Genomic DNA, 13,130 nt, shown 5'->3' with positions numbered 1-13,130 from the left:
GTCTGATTTCTTTTTAAAAAATGTGTTTCTAAAGTGCATAAACTTTTGGGATTGACTGTATAGCCAATACATCCTTAAGGAAAGAAGTAGCGTGCAAGATAATAGAATATAATCGTGTAAGGAAGTTCGAAAATAGAGAAAGTTTACCATTAAACCTATCGATAGTTTTTACATATTATATACTACAATTATTATATGTAATAAAAACATTATATATAACACTATAAGTATTATATTTATATTTTTTACATTCGAGTGCAATTCAGTATTTGCACTGCTACTTCAGTTTGACACCAGCTTAAATAATAATTGTAACTTTAACAATCTAAAAAATTTCTAAAAATCTACTAAAAATGAGTAGTGATTATAAGAAATGACAAACAAGTCATTTTGACCCCCTTTGGTAGATCTACTGTTAAGGGAAAAATGGGTTTGGGGCGAAAGTACCATAAAACAATGCAAATATTGCCACATTGTCGATAGGAGAGGGTCTTAGGAATAAAACGTTCTACCTGAGAGAGCTACTCTTTCTATAGTCGATCTAGAGAGATCTTCGAATAAAACAAAGTATCTCGTCGATTTCTTGATTCTTTAACGCCCACGTTTATACTTAATTTTCTCGTCAATCTTTACTGTGGTTATTAACCAGAATTTAATCTCACAATCGTATATCCATACAAAACTTGAATGATATAAAAAGTGGAAATCTGCATATAGACGGGAAAAGCGACAAAACAAGTCTATTGAGAGAAATCGGCACCCTTGTTCCGCCCCCAACTCTCCGTCGCGCTCTGTACACGCTCGCAGAATATTTACTGTACCTCAATTTTTCATAAGCCACCGGGACGACCTATTTCCGCTACCCTCTCGCTGTGGATACCCTTTTCTTCCTTTTTCCACCCCTCCGTGCCGGGCTGCGTGACTCGCTGCCGGTTTACTCATTATCCATCGCATTCTGTTTCCATACTCTTTCTTTTCGTCCACGAGCCGGCCGGCGCGTATCAATTCCCCAACGCGGGGAACGGTAACGGTCCCATGAAAGATTCCGTGTGGCGCGGCACGGGCACGGCCGATCGGGAATTGCGACGAATTAAAAGCGGCTGGTTTTTGTTTAACGACCAGCCACGGTTGTACGCGCGTACCCTTCCTTTGTCGCCGCGAACAATGGGTAACGGTGCGCGAACCTCGGGTTAGAAAGAATGGCCGATAGATTTCGGGGTGGCTGGTGTAATTGCCGGTAAAAAATGTGGTTTCCCCGTCTCGTTCTCGGATAAATTTCACGTTTCTGAAATAACTGTTTTGAACTTCTATTATGATTTTCTAATTACCATCGATTTATTTCCGAACCGAAGCTTATGTATAATTAATTTATTACAATAACCTGTGAACCTGCGTTGTTATTTTTAAACTAATTTCTCGCGTAAGATTAATTAATGAAATACACTCGCAGTACAATTGTGCACGATTAAACGTCCATGACGTGATGCATAAAGCATAGTTGGTCGTATTATGTACGTGTGTTGGCAACGTACTGTTTAATTTATTATTGACATGGCCGTTGACATTGTTCGGGTTGAACCCAACCCGTAGCTCGTGTAACTAAAAGCATTTTTATCGATGAATAACTATCGCGTTAAATCGACCGAATATTCTAATCTCCGCGGCTCGTCTCCCCGCATCTAAATCGATCGATACAATGATAAACGACGCTCGCTCCGGTTCCGATAAATTGAATTTATCTTGGAATTCGGGGAAATTTATCTTGGAATCTGCTCGACACGCACGCGAATATCAACCATCCGCAACGTTTCACAGGAAACGCTCGCGAGAATCTGATATTTGAAATCGATTCTTCAACGTACCACTCACCGACGTCATTTTCTCTCCTTAATGTTGTACTAGCCCTTAAATAAAAAAACGAACCATTGAAATGTTAACAGCTATTAGATATCACATTAATAAAATACTGTGGACACAGCTTTTATCACAATTCTTAAATTTTTGGCAGTGATCTTACAGCTTATACAATCTTAATATTAATATCTAAATATCGATAAACACGATTGTATTTTATTTTGAAATTATTCTTCTGTTAATCTAAAATGCAAAACACTTAGAGAAGAGCAATACTTAAAGAGGAAATATAAAGGAAGGAACCAGAAGATAGTGACGAGATTTAGATATGAAAATGAAGAAAAGATGAGTAGATATTAGATGGAAGCACAACAGTGGCGCATACGCCTGAAGGTGCAAGGAACATTAGAGCACATAGCTTATAGTTGTGAAGGGATAAAGGCAAAGGTACGTCGATGAAAGAAGAAGATGAAAGAGCGAAATGGATGAAAGATATAAGACAATCAAGCAAGGATACAACAGAAAAGAGGAAAGCTGATAATTAAACAGCGAGCTAATCATATATGTATATTAAGTATTAGATCAGTGCAGAAGTTGCTGCCCGATTTTTAGAGGCAGATTTTATAGATCTCGTAGATGTTTATGTTAGCTCCATAAAAGAGATTTTGTCTCTCCTACTATTTAATTGAATAGCATCAATAACTGCTACTCTTCCCTCCCTCTCAAGTAGTATAAGTCAGTAATAAGCGGTTGTTTCAAGTGGAACAAGTTCGAATACAGGGCCTTCCGAGTAAAATCGCGGAACAGGGAACGCTTCAACGAACTTTCCGCGAAGCCGTCGGTTATTAAAACAGTTTTTAATACCAGTAGATCACGATAACGGTGGCTCAACAATCCCCGGCGTCTCATATTGTCCGTAATTTATTATGAATCGCTCGGGGGTGTAACGTTTTCTATGTTGCACGCGACACGATCGGTTTAACCATTCGCCAGAGAAATAAATTACACTTCCCCGGCGTTCACAGTCCCGCGTTAACTACGAATAAAGCAACCCGCGAGCCGGTTTAGCATTTCGCGTTATCACGTTGATTTTCGAGCCATTTTAATGAACGTGTTCGTAATGCAACGCGGCCGTGGAACGGGTTAACTAACGATTCCGTCCTCCGCCTCCTGGGAATAAACACCGCGCGACGATTTAGGGGCGGGATGTATCATTAGGCCGAGAAAAGTAGTGACAGTTTTATCGATTCTCACTTTAGCGCAGGCTGCACGCGTCCTTACAAAAGGGACGACGTGCGAGCGCAAGGCCGAGAATATAGGGAGTATCGATCGCTCGATAGAATCGGCCCACCGATTCCACCTCTCGTCCTCGCTCCGTTCGGCCTGTATGATTTTTCTTCTGATTTTGCCTGTTCATCGGCGAAACGATAGCTGAATTGAATTGAATCGTCGAACCCGAGTAGACCGATAAACGTTTTCTGTTCGAACTTGTTTTCTCGTCGAGTTTCATTATATCCATGAATGAACGAATATAGACGTCGCGACGTGCAATCAATGTTTTATGAAGGTGACCAAAAGTATATTTTATTTTATATAAACAGGTTTCAAACTGTAAAAGATAGCTCCGAGTTATTGTAAAAAATTTATTAATATACTAGTGAGTCTGAAACATTTATAGCCTAAATTGTGCTTGACAGATTGTAAAAAATTGTTCCTAATTACACGATTTTATTGCTAACTAACATAATTATGCTTTATTCTTGTACTCGAGAAAACTCGTTTGCCAATAAACTTTTATTAGATTGTGCAATCTTGCACAGACTGTAAAAGGTTGTTCCAAGAAACTATTTCTTTTTGTTAACTAAAGTTAAGGTTTAAGTATGCATTAAGACGTAACGAAAATTTTTAAGTATGTATATCTACAGTTTGTGGTTGTAAATATGTCCCCTATTGATGGCAGGCTAAAAAATTGTTCCATTTTTTGTGTTACGAGCACCCAGTCTATATAGGAGCGTCGAATATTACCTAATCAAATTATTGAGCGATGGATATCTAATTGGAGGAAATATTCCCGTTCAGGGAACCGTAAATCAAAGATTGAAAACTTGCTTAATTATATCGAGAATGGGGGAAAGAGGGAAAGAATGGAAGATCGAGGGTTCGATAATGGAGTTGACTAACTTCTTAGTTTCACCGCGAGCACCGTTTCCATAAGATTCCAAGAACCATTCAATTTCCGATTCACGAGAATCGTACTTAGCTTTCCATGAAGCGGAATCTAGTCGTCGTCTCATTACATAAACAGATTGATAGTTTTGAGGCGAACTGTTTTTTCCACCGAGCTTGTGCCATTTAATCTCATGACGACGGGGCGGTACTAAAGGGAGCGTTTACGGTTAATTTCGATGATAGCTTCGAGTCGATAACGTTCGTGCGGGAAGGAAACGAGGAAGAGTTGCGGAAACAAATGATCAAAGCTGAATCGAGTCTTTCAGCTGGCCTTTTTAATCCTTTCAAAGTGGAGCTTTGGTCAGTGACAGATGGTCCTTGTACAACTTGGAAAAGGAAGAAGAACGCGGGGATTGTTTGCTCACGACCGTTGTGCTATTAGTACATTATTTTTGCTACACCTCTGAGCCATTTTAATGAACGTGTTCGTAATGCAACGCGGCCGTGGAACGGGTTAACTAACGATTCCGTCCTCCGCCTCCTGGGAATAAACACCGCGCGACGATTTAGGGGCGGGATGTATCATTAGGCCGAGAAAAGTAGTGACAGTTTTATCGATTCTCACTTTAGCGCAGGCTGCACGCGTCCTTACAAAAGGGACGACGTGCGAGCGCAAGGCCGAGAATATAGGGAGTATCGATCGCTCGATAGAATCGGCCCACCGATTCCACCTCTCGTCCTCGCTCCGTTCGGCCTGTATGATTTTTCTTCTGATTTTGCCTGTTCATCGGCGAAACGATAGCTGAATTGAATTGAATCGTCGAACCCGAGTAGACCGATAAACGTTTTCTGTTCGAACTTGTTTTCTCGTCGAGTTTCATTATATCCATGAATGAACGAATATAGACGTCGCGACGTGCAATCAATGTTTTATGAAGGTGACCAAAAGTATATTTTATTTTATATAAACAGGTTTCAAACTGTAAAAGATAGCTCCGAGTTATTGTAAAAAATTTATTAATATACTAGTGAGTCTGAAACATTTATAGCCTAAATTGTGCTTGACAGATTGTAAAAAATTGTTCCTAATTACACGATTTTATTGCTAACTAACATAATTATGCTTTATTCTTGTACTCGAGAAAACTCGTTTGCCAATAAACTTTTATTAGATTGTGCAATCTTGCACAGACTGTAAAAGGTTGTTCCAAGAAACTATTTCTTTTTGTTAACTAAAGTTAAGGTTTAAGTATGCATTAAGACGTAACGAAAATTTTTAAGTATGTATATCTACAGTTTGTGGTTGTAAATATGTCCCCTATTGATGGCAGGCTAAAAAATTGTTCCATTTTTTGTGTTACGAGCACCCAGTCTATATAGGAGCGTCGAATATTACCTAATCAAATTATTGAGCGATGGATATCTAATTGGAGGAAATATTCCCGTTCAGGGAACCGTAAATCAAAGATTGAAAACTTGCTTAATTATATCGAGAATGGGGGAAAGAGGGAAAGAATGGAAGATCGAGGGTTCGATAATGGAGTTGACTAACTTCTTAGTTTCACCGCGAGCACCGTTTCCATAAGATTCCAAGAACCATTCAATTTCCGATTCACGAGAATCGTACTTAGCTTTCCATGAAGCGGAATCTAGTCGTCGTCTCATTACATAAACAGATTGATAGTTTTGAGGCGAACTGTTTTTTCCACCGAGCTTGTGCCATTTAATCTCATGACGACGGGGCGGTACTAAAGGGAGCGTTTACGGTTAATTTCGATGATAGCTTCGAGTCGATAACGTTCGTGCGGGAAGGAAACGAGGAAGAGTTGCGGAAACAAATGATCAAAGCTGAATCGAGTCTTTCAGCTGGCCTTTTTAATCCTTTCAAAGTGGAGCTTTGGTCAGTGACAGATGGTCCTTGTACAACTTGGAAAAGGAAGAAGAACGCGGGGATTGTTTGCTCACGACCGTTGTGCTATTAGTACATTATTTTTGCTACACCTCGAAAAGAAGGTTTAAATATATCTTAGAAATATTTTGAAATCAATATAAATGAATTACAGATACAGAGAAACACACAGATATATAAACGTTCCTCTGGTTAAATGTTACACTGAGGAAAAAAGTTGATCAATAGATTTTTGCAACTGCTGTTGAAAAAAATATTTGTGCCGTACACACAGCACCGATGCTGGACAAAGAAATAGAAGATAACGTGATTAATTTGTCGTGTCACTTCCTATAAAGTTATATTGGTATTTTATGGCAATTGATTTTTGCATGATATTTTGACTGACATGAGCAATCAAAATTTAATCTTATTAACTGTTTAACAGAGTTCTGTTGAAAATACAATTCTGCAATTTTTATCAGCTTTTCCGGTGTTATCGATATTTTCTTTACATAACAGAAGCAGACACGTTGTACACGATAGAAGCTCGGTTGTTTATTACGTTTTGAGTGAGCTTTCTCTGTTTTTAGCGTGCGATCCGGATTTAGAAGAAATTCTTTTGGTCTTCTCCTGGTTTATTTATAATTGTATGACTGTAAATGGAAAGCCACACATCCTTGTAGCACAGTTATCGAATTTAAACTTCTTCCGACTGACGCTATTTCTTATCTACATTCTTAGGTTGTTCATTTTTTTTATTTCGATGTTTCTTTAATTAGTGAGAAACTTTTGTGTTAAAACTAATGTGTGGACTATGGATTTTAAGCATCTGTAGACAAAATGCATTCCATGTAATCGAGAAATATGTAGAATATTAAAAATGAATTGCTTTTAATGGATAGAAAACATTTGTATCTAAATTGATATTACAAACGTTTCAGTATGTCTAAACATTCAGTTTACTAATGTTTCCTTTTACATTTGCGTGCAAAGGAAGTGAGATGAGTGGACTGCCTGTGAAACGGAATTCATTCACTGTCAAAGGAGACATATCGAAAGATTTAAAAATACTAAAGACTATTTAGATTTCACTTTCTACATTGGTATTACAAATACTTTATTTCACATAAAGATCCATAGTCTCGTGATGAATTTTCAGAAATTGAATAACTGGTCTTTTTAGATACAATACAATCAAGATTATATTTTATAGTAATAAACAGCATTCATGTAATATATATACATTGTCTAGATGCAGTTAGAAAAAACTCATTAATTAAATTACACTCGAAGCTGTTAATTCCCGATTCCCAGTCGCCATTCCCTAATCATGTCCTCGAAACTCCCTCTGAAACCAGCCCAAGAACCCTTCACCCTCTCCTGGCACGTTGCATCCCCCGTGCCACCCTCCTGCCAGTTCGATGTTTAACTCAGCGAATGGTTCCTGTTCCGTGTATTCCGCGTGGCAACATCCGAGCAGACTGGTGAAGAGACAATTTGTCGCAGCTTTTCGGTGACTCGTTCCCTCGCTACCACCCCTCTCTATCGGATTATCCCGCGCGTTATCCATTTCGTAGGGATCGCCGGTGGCAGATTCCAGGCACGAAAGCCGCCGGGATCCCGCGGGAGTGCCCCCGGGAAACGCGAAACGTCAAACGTGGTTTCACCCGTGCCTTTCGTTCGCCACCCTCTGCGTCTCAGGTCACGCATGTTAAAAAAAATTCATGCAAAGGACACGTGTAGCTATTGTTATAAATTTTAGTACACGATTTCGTGTATACTATTTTTGTAATTTAATTCTTGTAGGTTTTAAGCTATGAGTAATTCCGAACACCTAAGAAATAATATAAATATTTCAATGATACAAAATGATATAAATACTTCTACCCTGTGGAATGCAATTCTAAATAAACCAGAAGAAGACCAACAGAATTGCAGTCAACCCGCTAAAAGCCGGGAAAGTCATAACTTGGCCTAAAAAGGAACTTACACCATTATAGTGGTATTTCATCCTTTCATTTATACATGAGGCGAGCTATTACATGAACGAAAAGGGGAAATGCTCATGCGTTTCTAACACGTTGCACCATCTGAATTCGTAATTATTCCATGTCACCCCGTTCCCGCTATCCAAGTATTTCGATGTGTCATGCACTGATGGCAAACCATTTTGAGAAGTTGGTAAAATTTTTACTCTTATTTGTTTTTAATACTAGCCCGTGGGTCACTTTAATATTTCCGATTGTCCGTTCTCTCTTTTATAAAAAATAAGTTTATAAAAATCATCGCTTCGTTATTCTTTCTATGTAAGGGTTCGTACAACGTTAGTAAGTCTCCGTGGGTCAGTGCCTGACCCACGAGTCATAGATTCGCCACCGCTGATGCACTGTAACAATTTCTGAAAGGAAAACGTTATAAGGTATCCGACAGTAAACATGTAACTTATATCTAGATACACGTTCCCCGACAGTCTTTCCTCTGTGACACCTAGTATCTGGTACTTCTGTGTCTGTCCGCTCTTTCTGGCATTCACCGCGGAAGGTAGCGGGGTCCCGGGTAACGGGAACGATCCCGCGGGAATATCGGGAGCCATCGAAGCGAAACGTCCAAGGGACGGGTTATACGGGTGGCTATAGTATGACTCTATGCTGGAAATCGATATTTTTCTCCGCCTAGGGACCCTAGATCGCACGCGGGTTGGAACGCCGAGGGACGAAATAAATTAAACGGGGGCCGAAACTGCGTGGACGTGGCCCGCTGTAATTTTCCGGACGGGGGTGGGTTTCCGTGATGGGCGGAAGGGGGAGGTAGGGTGGCTGGAAGGGTTTGCCGACTGCCCGCTTTTTCCGGCGATAACCACGATTGATAACTTTCGATGGGATCTGAACCACCGAGAATAATGGCACGCTCGTGTAGATTATAATTATTCGAACGACACTCGGGGATTTTTTCTTTTTTTTTTAGTTCAGCTATGAAATGTAATTAAGAATTGTTACAGTCAGGATATGTGAAAAACAGGTTCTTCTGTAATGTGATTAAAGAATTATTATGTCGGATAGACCTGTGCGTATACGTTTCAGATCAACTGTGAAAAAGTTTTGATATAGTTGTTAATTTACTTTTTATACTGTCTCATTTTTTAGGCAAATTTCATAGTAGGAATATTTTTCATCGTTTCTTCTGCACGATGATGTGACATGAGAAATTCTCGTAGGAATCGGGTGAGAATTCGAGGCAGTCGTATTTAGCGATCGGATAGCGGTTTTACTCTCTGAGGGAACGCATGAATACATACGGCCCCGTTGAGTTACGCCGTTTTCCTCAGCCCGGCCGGAAAGATTCGAACGTCTCATAGAAATTCGACTGCCGCTACTTTATCTAGCGGGTGTCAATAAATAATCGCCACCGGCGTAGAATGCCGGTGGCTCGCGGCGATAATAATTTTCATACCCATTCAAAGCCGGGTTTTCACGAGACAGAGGAATATCGGAAGAAATCGAGCTGAAAGATAGACCAGCTACGTAATATCCTTCGCTACCATCCACGCCGATTCGCTCGTCTGACCCTTCGTGATTCTTTTTTCGGTCTCTCCAACGCACCAGACATCTCGGCTGCTCAATTCGACAAAGATTGGACCGATAATAGTAATCGATCATCGTTAAATTCTCGTGTATGCGTATTTTCACATGTTACTTTTGCTCACTTCCTCTTGCCTATCTTAAATAATATCCTTGAATTTGTTTTTATTTCAGTCTTTAAATATTCTTAGCATATGTGTTAACAATTTTACAAAGTCTTATCATTCTTACATCTATACTTATTTACACATGAAATAAAACGATGTCATAAAAATTTCTTATGACTGAGAAAAACAGATCGAACAATTTTGTAAATCTTACTCCTCTGTAAATATCATTTTTTCTAAATGTTCATTGCTTCAAATATTGGACACAGTTTTTTATTACATGTCTTAAACTTTTGGTAGAGATCTTACGGCTAATACAACGTTAAATAACCTCGCAAGATTTCTAAACTTATCCACAATGTTTTATTAATGTAATATCTAATAAGTGTAAAAATTCCAATGCTCTTTCATCGTTTTTATTTAAGAGTTCATCCAACGTTGATGAATATATTAAAAAGCAGGTGCCTAATGCATAGATATTTTTCTCAAGAAGGTATCGTCCTCTATGAAACATAAACAGTATCGCGATACACAAAGGTGCCTCTAAAACGAGAGATGTATAAAATGTTCTATTCCAGCGGCATCTCAATATCCGCAGAGGGGAAATCGATTTCTGCGTCGACGCAGAAGGAGCCCCACGCAATCGGCCTCGACGCGATATCGATAATCTCGCGAACGTATCCGAGTCTTTGCAAATTCCACGATTCGATTCAATTCGATTTTCAGCCACCCTCTCCGTATGCTCTCTCACCCAGGGGGCGATTCCTCGTGTCACGGGTCGGAGAACAGAATGTTAGAATACGGCCGTCGGTGAACACCGAGACCTGTTAACTTTTCACGGGTTTCAGAAATTACGGTATAATTGATTTTTAGGCGTCGTCACGCGGCTCATAGGCGTGGGTCACTCGAAATTAGGCTGGCAGACGAAAGTTTGTCGTTTCATCGAGAAACGAGCTAGGTACACGCTCATCTGCCAGTCTGACGCTAGTTTCTATGAATACAAAATTCTCCTAGTACCTCTAGACTAGACCAGACCATCGAATAGACAGTTCCGAAAAGTTTTTGCGGTCCCACGGCGATGGATCCGCTCGAAATTACGTGTTTCGTGTTTGTACGCGATAAAAATTGCAAGGATCTAAATTATCCTCTCGGCACGCAGCGTTCTCCGCCATCGTCGCATGTTTCTTTCCCCTTTTTACTCAGAAAATTGCGTTAGAATTTATTAAATACGACCTGCTACCAAGACGCTCGCATCGAACTGTGCGATGGAATGAATTTTAAACAAGTTTTACGCGTATTAAAATCGCGTTAATTTATTGTTTCCAATGCCAGTTTAAGTTTAACAAACGTTTTAAGAGAGGAGAAGATGTTTGAGATGGTAAATATTGGAGAGAAAATGGCACGAACGGGAACGGCCCCTTAGAGTAACCACGAATTTGTAGAAATTTACAATTCACTGGCGCGGAAGCGATGGCTGCACGGGGCGAGAGCCCGATCGAAGACAACGAAATTTTCGCGTCACGTAACCCGATCGGGAAATTTTTACGCGACGGTCCTCCTCCGAGGAACCAGTTTTTCCATTTTTCCCATCTGCGCGCACGTGTACGCCGCTCGCATCGAACGTTGTTGCATGTTTGATGTTTTTCAGTAAACGTGTTGCACGGCCGATCACGTAAAACCGGGAACGGTGGCCGGCGGGGTAAGAGTTCGACTCGGGGGTGGCATAAAGAGCATGCCTTATTTTCGGTAAGAAAACCACCTTTTGACGGTCTCGAATTACCCTGCCTGTCGAAGCCATCTGAATCTTTGAAGATTCACGTTTTAACTCTGCTGGAAATTCCGCCCCCGCATCTCATCTGAATGGTGCAACACTCCTTTTCAGTGAGCTCTGACTTTAGCTTCTGTTCATCTCCTTCGGCAGCTTTTAGAAGAAAATTAGGCCAATTATGATCAAACGTCTTCGTGAATGTAGAACAACCAAATGTTTTTTTAATAAATACAGATATTTATTTCGAAGTAAATGAATTTTACAATTGGTCGCGACACTGATCAGCTGCCTTTTCACGAAATCGTTTCAACTATATAAAGTTGTATGACCGTTTAAATAAAATCAATGATTAAATTTTAAGTTATTTGATATTACATTAATAAAATTTCTTAAATAAAATCAATGATCAAGTTTTAACAGTTATTTGATATTACATTATTAAACCACAGTTGAAAATGTTATTAATATTATTAATAAACCACTGTACGAGGCTATTAAAAAAATTATAGTAAATGATCTAATTTAATAACTACTACCCACTGATTTATGATTAACAAAATGATAGAAAAAAGCCAGTGAGAAATCTGGTCACAATTTTTCAAAGACCAATAATTGCAATACTATAAGAAAATAAATATTTACTTAGAATTTGTATTGTTTACTATAATAACTTTTTCAGTAACCTCGTAAAATATTGTATATTTTATTAATATTATCAATAAAATTCAGTCAAAATAAAATAAAGTAATAATTTAAAATCAGAGTAAATAATAAAATGTATAAATGAAATTTAATGTAATATTTGAAAGTTATTAAAAAATAAAAGCTTCGGTATTGTTTTTATTTGAGGACTCATACAATTTTAACATTCGCACACATACATCTGTTCTCTCCTATTCTATATAAATAAACGCAATAAGCTTATGTTTTTCTCCATAAAAGTTTTATCACCTGATGATCGTATTTCGAGAACGTACGCTCTCTAGACAATTCCTCGAACGACATGGGAAAAGGAGGGAAAAAAGGATCGGATAGACCGTCTAGACATTGATGAACGAGCAAGTTTCAAGACGCGCATCCTCGCCCTTTGACAGAGAAAGGATGGATCAAGGTACCGCAATAAAATTAAAATATGCGCGAGTTCGCATCTTTCGCCCTTCGTCCTCAGACGATTTAAGATGCCGGAGGAGCGTCGAGTTACTCGAGGGTGGTTCGAGGAGCGCAGGTGGTGCGATCGCCGAATAGCTTCTCATGATCGAACGCATCTTCACAACTCCTCAACATGCGAATACAGAAAGCAGTCGAACTATAGATTGAAAATCTTCCGCATTTTCTTCCTCGAGTGAAATGCTTATTCACTTAAGCTCCGGAATTGTTCAGAAGCTTTCCCGTGTTTTCGTTTTCGATGTGGAAATAATAATACAAAATTATACTTGTATACCTTTTGCATGGAAATAGACGAAGATTGATCCGAGGAAGATTGCAATAGAATTTCAGCAGCTCCCCGTCAAAGGATTCGCAAGATCACGGTTCTCGTTCGATCGTACGCCAATTCCCCCGTCTATCATCACTCCCTGCGATCTCCCAGATAGGATCTCGTCGTAGATTATGAAATTTCGCCAGTGGAAATCGAATGCAGCGTCTCACGGCTGCCTATTTTCCTGGTCGGTCGACGCTGCGCGTTGCGCCGTCTCTCGTTCGTCGCACGTTCTCCGCTTACAATTTTCTGCTGACCCGTTTGCGCGAAGCGCGCTCGAGCCTTC

The 13,130-nt window shown here is 39.6% G+C and overlaps 1 long non-coding RNA gene across 1 annotated transcript in view; it reads left to right on the top strand.

The window, feature by feature from the left end:
• Positions 1-13,130, top strand: part of LOC113463867 (uncharacterized) — a 206,709-nt gene that overhangs the window by 37,790 nt on the left and 155,789 nt on the right. The gene's annotated exons all lie outside the window — the stretch shown is intronic.

This window comes from Ceratina calcarata, unplaced genomic scaffold (assembly GCF_001652005.2).
Source record: "Ceratina calcarata isolate Rehan_Ccalc_2016 unplaced genomic scaffold, ASM165200v1 scaffold178.2, whole genome shotgun sequence".
NCBI classification, from domain to species: Eukaryota; Metazoa; Arthropoda; class Insecta; order Hymenoptera; family Apidae; genus Ceratina; species Ceratina calcarata.
Note: the sequence above shows the minus strand (reverse complement) of the source record. Positions and strands in the feature narration are given on the sequence as shown.